Source organism: Triticum aestivum, chromosome 2D, assembly GCF_018294505.1.
Source record: "Triticum aestivum cultivar Chinese Spring chromosome 2D, IWGSC CS RefSeq v2.1, whole genome shotgun sequence".
In the NCBI taxonomy this organism is placed as follows: Eukaryota; Viridiplantae; Streptophyta; class Magnoliopsida; order Poales; family Poaceae; genus Triticum; species Triticum aestivum.
In genome coordinates this window covers 633805549-633816251 of record NC_057799.1, presented here as the reverse complement: position 1 = coordinate 633816251, position 10703 = coordinate 633805549, and positions in this window count along the sequence as shown.

Genomic DNA, 10703 nt, shown 5'->3' with positions numbered 1-10703 from the left:
AAGAGAATTGAGCAAGATTCTCAGAGAAATAATAATATTGATGTACCTAGTTCTTCTAAGAGGAAGAAAAAGAAAAATGATAGGACTTTGCAAACTTCTAGTGAAACTATTGCTGAACCACCTGAGAATCCAAATGATATTTCTATTTCTGATGCTGAAACACAATCAGGTGATGAACATGAACCTAGTGATAATGTTAATGATAATGTTCATGTTGATGCTCAACCTAGTAATGATAATGATGTAGAAGTTGAACCTGCTGTTGATCTTGATAACCCACAATCAAAGAATCAACGTTATGATAAGAGAGATTTTGTCGCTAGGAAACATGGTAAAGAAAGGGAACCATGGGTTCAGAAACCCATGGCTTTTCCTCCGAAACCATCCAAGAAAAAGGATGATGAGGATTTTGAGCGCTTTGCTGAAATGATTAGACCCATCTTTTTGCGTATGCGATTAACTGATGTGCTTAAAACAAATCCTTATGCTAAGTATATGAAGGATATCATTACTAATAAAAGAAAGATACCTGAAGCTGAAATTTCCACCATGCTTGCTAATTATACCTTTAAAGGTGGAATACCAAAGAAACTTGGAGATCCAGGAGTACCTACTATACCATGCTCCATTAAGAGAAATTATGTTAAAACTGCTTTATGTGATCTTGGAGCCGGTGTCAGTGTTATGCCTTTCTCTTTGTATCGTAGACTTGACTTAAATAAGTTGACACCTACTGAAATATCTTTGCAAATGGCTGATAAATCAACTGCTATACCTGTCGGTATTTGTGAGGATGTGCCTGTTGTGGTTGCAAACGTTACTATTTTAACGGACTTTGTTATTCTTGATATTCCCGAGGATGATAGTATGTCTATTATTCTTGGAAGACCTTTCCTTAATACTGCAGGGGCTATTATTGATTGCAACAAAGGCAATGCCACTTTTCATGTTAATGGCAATGAGCACACGGTACACTTTCCGAGAAAACAACCTCAAGTTTATAGTATCAATTCTATCAGAAAAATTCCATCGATTATATTTGGAGGTTTTGAATTTCCTCTCCCTACTGTCAAGAAAAAGTATGATATTCTTATTGTTGGGGATTTTCATATCCCCGTTGAGGTAACTTAGTGTCATTCGAAATTTCTCCGGTTCCGTGATTATTCGGAATGAGTTTGTTAACAAGACTTGATCAACCTTGTTAGTGGGTTCATTTTGATGATCACGAGATGGATGAAACTAGAAGCACAACCTTCTGTACCCTCTTTATATTTTCCGTTATTTAGTAGAAATAAAGTAAAATAGTATTTTTCTGTCTGCTTCCTGACTTATCCGTGCAATATAAAAATATCCTGAAAATAAAAGTCCTCAGAATGCCATGCCAATTTAATATGATTTTTTCGGGAATATTTGAGAATTTACTGTGCAAAAATTACCACGGGGGGAGCTGCCACCTGGCCACGAGGGTGGAGAGCGCGCCCTACCCCCCAGGGCGCGCCCCCCTACCTCGTGGGCCCACGGTGGCCCTCCTCCACTTATCCCTGCACCCATCTTCTTCCTCTGCCTCACACAAACACGAAAAACCAACTCAAGCACGAGTTCCAGCCCCCGTTGCTGTGATTTTTGATCTCCTTGCTCAAAGCACCTCTCGCAAAACTGTTTGGGGAGATTGTTCCTTGGTATGTGACTCCTCCGTTGGTCCAATTAGGTTTTGTTCTAGTGCTTTATTCATTGCAAATCTGTGCTGCATAGGTGACCATGTTCTTGAGCTTGCATGTCAAATTTATATGGTTCCAAGTAGTTCCAATGCTTTATATAGGCTCTAGGCACTTGTGGGAGTTGTTACTATCAATTTTATTGAAGTTGGTTCACTTTTATTTGAAGTTACTAAAAATTTCAGAAATTTTTAAGAGGAAACAATATGTTTAGGAGGATGTTCCAAGGTGGTTCTTCAAGGAAGCAAGGTCCTAGACTTGCAATACGTGATGCTGACGAGGAACCACCAAGAGACGCTCTAGTGCGGCCTTGTGAGTGGCCTTCGGAAAATTTTATGGATCGAGCGGGAATCAAAGAAGAATTCAACGCATATTTGCGTAACGCCGGTCTCGTGGACTTTGAAGCAGACAAATGTCCACAGTATCATAATCTCACTAGTTCATTTGTGAGGAGGTTTGAGTTTTCATCTTCGCGTAATTCTCCTTCTGTCATGTTTGATCTTTATGATAAATCTTATACCATGGACTTAGAGGATTTTACTCTTGCTTGCAAACTCCCACAATGGGGTAGTATTGTTGATCCCCGTAAATCTGAATTTAGAGAATTTCTGGATAGTATAACTGTGGGTGAATCTAGAGATATAACACAAGCCACTATAGGGAGCATTCACTTTCCTGCTATACACTGTTTTGCTCTCTTCATAGGTAGATGCATAATTGCTAAGGATGAAGCATGTCACATGTGTGTCCCTGATCTCAGCATTCTCAGGAGTGCTGTGTTAGGAGACCAATCTTATTATATGGGAGCCATTTTAGCTCGTAGGTTGCATCATAATAGATATAATGAAGATTTCTTTGGAGGAATTTATGCAGCCCGCTTAGCTAATTTTCTTGAGGTAGACATCCGTGATGGTGATGTGGAATTGCCTCCTACTTATTTAGATTTTAATTCTATGGTCCACCACCAGTTCGTCGAGAGGACTGAATCACCTCTCCAGTATCGACTAATCTTTAACAAATGACATGTTGCCCGTATTACTCTCCCTGCTCCTGCCTTCTTTGATTTTCAGACAAAAGGGAGATATGTTATTACCAGAGAGGAGGCAGATGAGTACGAGAGGAGAGCGGAGGCGGCTCGACGCCACGCTGCTGCTCAGGAGGCGGTAGCCGCTGCATCGCAGTGCGACCCCAACTACACTTACGGATATCAGCCAGGCTATCCCTGGCAATAGACCAACTTAGGCCAAAAGCCTAAGCTTGGGGGAGTACGTATTTCTCACCGACATTACATTTATGTTCACACACTCATTGCTAGGTGTCGGTGCTCATACTTTTTCATTGTAATATCCATGCTAGTTTATTTTCTTTTCCCTATTTTCTTCTTGTGTGTTTGTTAAACTTTAAGAAAACAACAAAAAAAATTAGTGTAGCTTGTAGCTAGTTTACCTTTCCTGCTGTAGTAGTAATAATTAAAATGAAAACCCAAAAAGATTTCCTGTTCTTCTTTTACTTGTTGGGAGCTTTCCCGTGTAAATAGTTTTATTTCTTTTTCTTTGGGGGTTGAGAAGACCATATCAAATTGTTGAAGTGGCTCTTATATGCATTATTGTTGATTTAACCAAGAGCCCATATTGCCTTGTCTTCTCCTGTTTATTGAATGCTCGCAGATTCCAGCTTAGTCCAATGCACGTGCACTCTTATTATTATTCACATCGTTCGGTTGTGCAAGTGAAAGGCAATTATGATGATATATGATGAATTGACTGAGACGGGAAAAGCTGGTATGAACTCGACTTCTCTTGTTTTTGTAAATATGATGAGTTCATCGTTCTTGATTCAGCTTGATATGAATAAACATGTTTGCAATGACAATTAGAGATCATAGTTTCTTATGCCATGCTTGATTAGCTATGAGTTATAATGGTTTACACTTGCGTGCCAACATGCTATTGAAATGGTTGTGATGTGGTATAGCGGGGTGGTATCCTCGTTTAAATGAATTGAGTTACTCGACTTGGCACATGTTCACGCATGTAGTTGAATCAAATCAACATAGCCTTCACGATATTTATGTTCATGGTGGATTATATCCTACTCATGCTAGTATTCGGTGTAAATTCATTTTAATGCATGTTCATGACTGTTGTCGCTCTCTAGTTGGTCGCTTCCCAGTCTTTTGCTAGCCTTCACCTGTACTAAGCGGGAATACTGCTTGTGCATCCAAACTCCTTAAACCCCAAAGTTATTCCATATGAGTCCACTATACCTTCCTATATGCGGTATTTACCTGCCGTTCCAAGTAAATTTGTATGTGCCAAACTCTAAACCTTCAAATAAACATTCTGTTTTGTATGCTCGAATAGCTCATGTATCAACTAGGGCTGTCCTTATCTTCCGTGTTAGGCGGGTTATTCTCAAGAGGAGTGGACTCTGCTCCTCATTCACGAGAAAATGGCTGGTAACCGGGATGCCCAGTCCCGTGCTTTATGCAAACTAAATCAAAATAATTGCAAAAAAAACTCCCCCTGGGACCTGTTGTTTGTTGGAGGCACTCGTTGTTTCGAGCAAGCCATGGATTGATGCCTGTTGGTGGAGGGGGAGTATAAACTTTACCATTCTGTTTGGGAACCGCCTATAATCTGTTTAGCATGGAAGATATCGCCATCTCTTAGTTGTTATGTTGACAATGAAAGTATGCCGCTCAAAATATTATTCAATCTCTATTTTAAAACCGAGCTCTGGCACCTCTACAAATCCCTGCTTCCCTCTGCGAAGGGCCTATCTATTTACTTTTATGTTGAGTCATCACCCTCTTATTAAAAAGCACTAGCTGGAGAGTGCAACTGTCATTTGCATTCATTACTATTAATTTATATTGGGTATGACTATGACTGGATCTCTTTTACCATGAATTACAATGTCTAGTCAGTCCTTGATCTTTAAAGGTGATCTGCATTTATGTTTTGCGGTCTCAGAAAGGGCTAGCGAGATACCATCTTGTTATATCATATTATGATTGTTTTGAGAAAGTGTTGTCATCCGAGGTTTATTATTATGACTCGCTAGTTGATTATGCTATTGATATGAGTAAACATGAGACCTGAGAATTATTGCAAACGTGGTTAGTTATAATCTTTGCTGAAAACTTGAATGCTGGCTTGATATATTTACAACAACAAGAGCAAACAGAGTTTGTAAAAGATTTTCTTTTTCTCTTTCAGTTCGTCAACTGAATTGCTTGAGGACAAGCAAGGGTTTAAGCTTGGGGGAGTTGATACGTCTCCGTCGTATCTACTTTTCCAAACACTTTTGCCCTTGTTTTGGACTCTAACTTGTATGATTTGAATGGAACTAACCCGGACTGACGCTGTTTTCAGCAGAATTGCCATGGTGTTGTTTTATGTGCAGAAAACAAAAGTTCTCGGAAAGTCCTGAAACTCCACGGAACATCTTAGAAAAAATAATAAAAAATCGTCGCCGAAGATGAAGACCAGGGGGCCCACACCCTGTCCACGAGGGTGGGGGGCGCGCCCCCTACCTCGTGAGCCCCCTGGAGACCTCCCGAAGCCAATTCCAACTCTATATATTCGTCTTCGGAGGGAACAAAATCAGAGAGAAGAAATCATCGCGTTTTACGATACGGAGCCGCCGCCAAGCCCTAATCTCTCTCGGGAGGGCTGATCTGGAGTCCGTTCGGGGCTCCGGAGAGGGGGATTCGTCGCTGTCGTCATCATCAACCATCCTCCATCACCAATTTCATGATGCTCACCGCCGTGCGTGAGTAATTCCATCGTAGGCTTGCTGGACGGTGATGGGTTGGATGAGATTTATCATGTAATTGAGTTAGTTTTGTTAGGGTTTGATCCCTAGTATCCATTATGTTCTGAGATTGATGTTGCTATGACTTTGCTATGCTTAATGCTTGTCACTAGGGCCCGAGTGCCATGATTTCAGATCTGAACCTATTATGTTTTCATGAATATATGTGTGTTCTTGATCCTATCTTGCAAGTCTATAGTCACCTACTATGTGTTATGATCTGGCAACCCCGAAGTGACAATAATCTTGACCACTCCCGGTGATGACCATAGTTTGAGGAGTTCATGTATTCACTATGTGCTAATGCTTTGTTCCGGTTCTCTATTAAAAGGAGGCCTTAATATCCCTTAGTTTCCAATAGGACCCCGCTGCCACGGGAGGGTAGGAGAAAAGATGTCATGCAAGTTCTTTTCCATAAGCACGTATGACTATATACGGAATACATGCCTACATTACATTGATGAATTGGAGCTAGTTGTGTGTCACCCTATGTTATGACTGTTACATGACGAACCGCATCCGGCATAATTATCCATCACTAATCCGGTGCCTACGAGTTTTCCATATACTGGTTCTCGCTCATTTACTTTTCCGTTGCTACTGTTACAATCACTACAAAATACCAAAAACATTACTTTTGCTGTCTTTACTTTTGTTATCGTTACCACTACTATCATATTACTTTGCTACTAAACACTTTGCTGCAGATACTAAGTTTCCAGGTGTGGTTGAATTGACAACTCAGCTGCTAATACTTGAGAATATTCTTTGGCTCCCCTTGTGTCGAATCAATAAATTTGGGTTGAATACTCTACCCTCGAAAACTGTTGCGATCCCCTATACTTGTGGGTTATCAACAGGCAAGGACGGGGGAGCAAGAGGAGGCATGTAGTGGTGTTGTCTGATAAAGATTTTCCATCGGTGGTCACCTAGGAGAAAGGTGCGGGACTGCCGGAGCGTCCGAGTTGCGAAAATGGAGGCATGCTAACAATTTTTGGCCCAACTAATGAGAAGACGCCTAGGTCAATCTTCGGAGCAGCGACCAGGAGACGTTGGGCCAGAAAAGACACAAGGTGTGATGGGTCAAAAGAGCATTCGATCCATGATGGGATGATCGAATGATCTGGTGTGTTTGTAGGATGGATCCGACGGCCCATGCGCTCGAATCGCTGTGGGAGGGCATTGATGGCTCAGTTTTACTTGTTTTTATTAATGCCTTCATGAATGGGCTTTGACTATTTGGGGCACATATGGACTTGGGCTTCTTTGCTTCTTCTATCTTGAGTTTACGTGGCCCTTTTTTTAATTCTCTCCTGTTTGATAGTTGACCACATCAATTTCCTTAGACTTTCATTGACTTCCTTGACCTAGGTTGACTCGCTTGTACTTTTGTTTACCACCATGTAGAACTAGGTGGGGCCCCTAGGTATGGTTAATTATGTCCACAACAAGATCTACAATCAAACTACTTAAGGACTAGATCTTGAGGAACATGACGTCTCTAAGAACTTTAATACAATCATGTGTAATCCTCCTCAAGGTGCCTACGCTCCTTTATATAGGGGATTGATACCTTGTCGCCATCCAATTCTATCTACTCTTCACTCCTTGTACGACGAGTCTTGTCTGAAACCTTCCTTGAGTTGGTGTTTGATTGTATACACATAACTCTATATCTCCTAGAACATTTGAAGGCTCACAACTACCCATCATCCTAGGTATCAGGATATGAGCTAGTCATGGAAGATACCCCTACTTAAGTATTGGACATGCTGATTATTCAAATGCATTTAGAAAATAAATAAATTCTACATCTAACTATGTACTCGCAAGCATTCCATTCATATCAAAAATTAAATCTCGCAAATGGCAATAAAACTGTAATTTGATAAGCACCAGAGTAACAATTCATACGCCAATGAAGTCTGATTATGGTTTCTTTTTTCAAGGGTGATCATCGCAACATGGGGAATGTTGAGAAGCACTTGGGAAATTCAACGCCAACAAACTTGTTGCATTATCGGTTGAGTGATAGGTGGAGGAGTCCTAGGGGAACGGTGCTCCGTATTGACGGATTAGCAATGGTGGCAATCGGCTGCTCCTTCTTCCTTGCTGCCTTTGGGTCATGTTGCCGCAGATCCAGCCGTTGGATTATCCAAAAGGGCTTCTTGGCTGCACAAGCGTTATCTTTGTCCCTTGGGACTTACAGCATTGGCCTAATGCAATCTTCGCCGGTGAAGAGCGAGATGTATCCTATATGGGATGTATCCTTACTCGCAATCTTTGGTTGCGTCGACCCAATCACCACCTACATCGGCCTTGAATACAAGGGCCCACTCTTGAAGATGATATTTCAGCTTTGCCTCTACTATGAATATGTCATATTGATGAGTGTCTCAACCATCTCCGGTGTTGTCAGTAAATTAGCCATTGGCGTGTTGTCTACCATCACCTTGGTCAAGGGCTTTCATATGTCATTGGCACTTGTCCTACCAAGCAGAACGCGGGACGACATAGGAAGGTTTCGTTCTGCAGAACGAGGTGCTTTGGCAGGTGAGGGTGAGGAACTTCTAGTCCATTTACCAGTTTCCAAATCATTCAAAAGAGGGGCCTTTATAGGGGAAACATTTATGACAACTAGCATAGCTGACATACTTTCGAGCTGCAAGGAAATGTTGGGCATTGAAGATGTGTGCCTTGGCTACTCTATGTCTCATTTGTTACAGCAGCGTTTCCTTGGAATGGACACTGTTGTTGGGGAACGTAGTAATTCAAAAATTTTCCTACGATCACGCAAGATCTATCTAGGAGAAGCATAGCAACGAGTAGGGAGAGTGTGTCCACGTACCCTCGTAGACCGAAAGCGGAAGCGTTTAGTAACGCAGTTGATGCAGTCAAACGTCTTCATGATCCAAACCGATCCAAGTACCGAACGTACGGCACCTCCGTGTTCTGCACATGTTCAGCACGATGACGTCCCTCTAGCTCTTGATCCAGTAGAGGGTCGAGGGAGAGTTCCGTCAGCACGACGGCGTGGCAACGGTGATGATGAAGTTATCGGCGCAGGGCTTCACCTAAGCACTACGATGATATGACCGAGGTGTTAAACTGTGGAGGGGGGCACCGCACACGGCTAAGACAAATCTTGGAGTGCCTTTGAGGTGCCCCTTGCCCACGTATATAAAGGAGGGAGGGAGAGAGGCCGCCCCCCTAGGGGCGCGCCAAGAGTATGGAGTCCTACTAGGACTTCCAAGTCCTAGTAGGAAAAACTTTCTTTTTCGGAGTAGGAGAGATGGAAAGATGGAAAGAGAGATGGATTAGGAAAGGGCAAGGGGGGCGCCGCCCCCTTCCCCTAGTCCAACTCGGACCCATGGGGGGCGCCATCTCTCCTTGGCTTGCCTCCTCTTTTCCCGTATGGCCCAATAAGGCCCATTACTTCTCGCGGTGAATTCCCGTAACTCCTGGTACTACGAAAAATACCCGAATGACTCGGAACCTTTCCGATGTCCGAATATAGCCTTCCAATATATGAATCTTTACCTCTCGACCATTTCGAGACTCCTCGTCATGTCCGTGATCTCATCCGGGACTCCGAACAAACCTCGGTCATCAAATCACATAACTCATAATACAAATCGTCATCGAACGTTAAGCGTGCGGACCCTACGGGTTCGAGAACTATGTAGACATGACCGAGACACATCTCCGGTCAATAACCAATAGCGGAACCTGGATGCTCATATTGGCTCCTACATATTCTATGAAGATCTTTATCGGTCAAACCACATAACAACATACGTTGTTCCCTTTGTCATCGGTATGTTACTTGCCCGAGATTCGATAGTCGGTATCATCATACCTAGTTCAATCTCGTTACCGGCAAGTCTCTTTACTCGTTCTATAATGCATCATCCCCTAACTAACTCATTAGTCATATTGCTTGCAAGGCTTCATATGATGTGAATTACCGAGAGGGCCCAGAGATACCTCTCCGAAACACGGAGTGACGAATCCTATTCGCGATCAATGCCAACCCAACAAACGCCTTCAGAGACACCTGTGGAGCATCTTTATAATCACCCAGTTATGTTGTGACGTTTGATAGCACACAAGGTGTTCCTCCGGTATTTGGGAGTTGCATAATCTCATAGTCTGAGGAACATGTATAAGTCATGAAGAAAGCAGTAGCAATGAAACGGTAACGATCATAATGCTAAGCTAACGGATGGGTCTTGTGCATCACGTCATTCTGCTAATGATGTGATCCCGTTCATCAAATGACAACGCATGTCTATGGTTAGGAAACATAACCATCTTTGATTAACGAGCTAGTCAAGTAGAGGCATACTAGGGACACATTGTTTTGTCTATGTATTCACACATGTATCAAGTTTCCGGTTAATACAATTCTAGCATGAATAATAAACATTTATCATGATATAAGGAAATATAAATAACAACTTTATTATTGCCTCTAGGTCATACTTCCTTCAGTCTCCCACTTGCACTAGAGTCTATAATCTAGTTCACATCAGCATGTGATTTAACACCAATAGTTCACATCTGTATGTGATTAACACCCAAAGGGTTTACTAGAGTTAATAATCTAGTTCACATCGCTATGTGATTAATACCCAAAGAGTACTAAGGTGTGATCATGTTTTGCTTGTGAGAGAAGTTTAGTCAACGGGTCTGTCATATTCAGATCCGTATGTATTTTGCAAATTTCTTTGTCTACAATGCTCTGCATGCGCTACTCTAGCTAATTGCTCCCACTTTCAATATGTATCTAGATTGAGACTTAGAGTCATCTGGATTGATGTAAAAGCTTGCATCGATGTAACTCTTTATGACGAACTCTTTTATCACCTCCATAACCGAGAAATATTTCCTTAGTCCTCTTAGGTAACTAAGGATAACTTTGACCGATGTCCATTGATCCACTGCTGGATCACTATCGTACCCCCTTTCCAAACTCATGATAAGGTACACAATAGGTCTGGTACACAGCATAGCATACTTTATAGAACCTATGGCTGAGGCATAGGGAATGACTTCCATTCTCTTTCTATTTTCTGCTGTGGTCGGGTTTTGAGTCTTACTCATCTTTACACCTTGCAACACAAGCAAGAACTCCTTCTTTGATTGTTCCATTTTGAACTACTACAA